General features: G+C 44.2%; 1 pseudogene; it reads left to right on the top strand.

Moving 5' to 3' along the window:
- The first annotated feature begins 301 nt into the window (after positions 1–301).
- LOC147433721 (uncharacterized) lies at positions 302–1,144 on the top strand (annotated as a pseudogene).
- The last annotated feature ends 203 nt before the right edge of the window (positions 1,145–1,347 follow it).

Raw genomic sequence — 1,347 nt, 5'->3', positions numbered from 1 at the left:
TTTGAGATTGATTATTTTTCTTTTGTTGTGTAACAAAAAGAGCATGACAAGCTGGAGGCCTCCTGCAAGGAGGGATAGGTCCATTGCCAATTTGTGAATGGGATGCTCAAGGAAGTGAAGCAGGGAAAGAGGTTCTCCCTCTTGTTCATGCCACCCTTTGTACATAGTGACAAAACAATCGCACATGTGCTACATGCGGGGGGTATCTAGAGGCATTGTATGTTGTGGGCAGCTTCATGTTAGAGTGCAGACATCAATACCACCCTCTCTGCTTCAGTGCACTTTTGCACACCAGTGGCACATGTGTGAAAGAGGCGTGTGGCATGGAATTCCTGTAGTGGAAAAAGCATATATCAGTGGGCATTATAATGTAAGGGTAAGTTGGCATTGTTTTCAATACGTTGAGGCTTTTTACTTTTGGATTACGATGTTGATTGAGCGAGTCATTTGTGATTGTGCAGATGAGGAAGATGTGACACCTGCAAGCCAAGATATGCAAGGATCAAACACAATGGGTGTGAAGAATGGTGGGCTTGGACCATCAAAGGTTTCTGTTATGGATGTGGAGGACCTTGCCAGTATGGAACGGATTCAAGACGTCCTTGTGGACTTGGAATTTGTTAGGAGGAAAGAGAAAGTGGAGGGGCAAGATGTGTACACAATGGGTAAAAGCCAAGGGGTGGATACTGCTATGGAGAAGAGGGAGGTTGCTGAAGGCAAGGATAGTGTTGGAATGAATATTGTTGAGGCCTTTGCAATGGACATCAACAAGCCACAGGACAAGCAAACCAAGTTTGATGAGCATGATGCAATTGACGAGGTGCTGCTAAGGGCAGTGGAGGCCGTGGCAGGGTAGGGTGCTATTGAAGAGATTGGCAAGGGAGTGGCCGATGGTGATAAGAAAGCGGACAGTAGTGAGGATGGTGTTAAAGGTGGGACTTTTGAGAAAGATGTAAACAAGGGAAAAGTTCAGGATAAGGTGACCAATTCAATTGATGTGGATGTGGACACTATTGATCTGAAGAAGGTGGCCGGTGCGAGGCTGACATCCCCATGTGATTTCACCTTGTTGGAGTTGTTGTCTGCAATAGGAAGAAAGAGAGTCTGTGGATGTGCCAACAAGTCCCGTGCTTGCAAACTTTAGCTTATGCCTACCCTTGTAATTGATAGTCTGTGTCTTGATGTAATGCACTAAGATTATATTTTGGTCTACCATATGTTTTAAGTACAGGTTACATTTTCCTTCTTATATTGTGCTCTCTTGTGGTAAACTTTGCCCTTTGATCTTTGAATTGACCCTGTAAGTAAGTTGTTGTAGGATCTTGATTGTGTGCTAATTGACTCAAT

The sequence above is a fragment of the Adiantum capillus-veneris genome, chromosome 19 (assembly GCF_014529385.1).
Source record: "Adiantum capillus-veneris isolate H3 chromosome 19, ASM1452938v2, whole genome shotgun sequence".
Classification (NCBI taxonomy): domain Eukaryota; kingdom Viridiplantae; phylum Streptophyta; class Polypodiopsida; order Polypodiales; family Pteridaceae; genus Adiantum; species Adiantum capillus-veneris.
The sequence above is the reverse complement of the archived record's forward strand: the minus strand, read 5'-3'. Positions and strand labels throughout refer to the sequence as shown.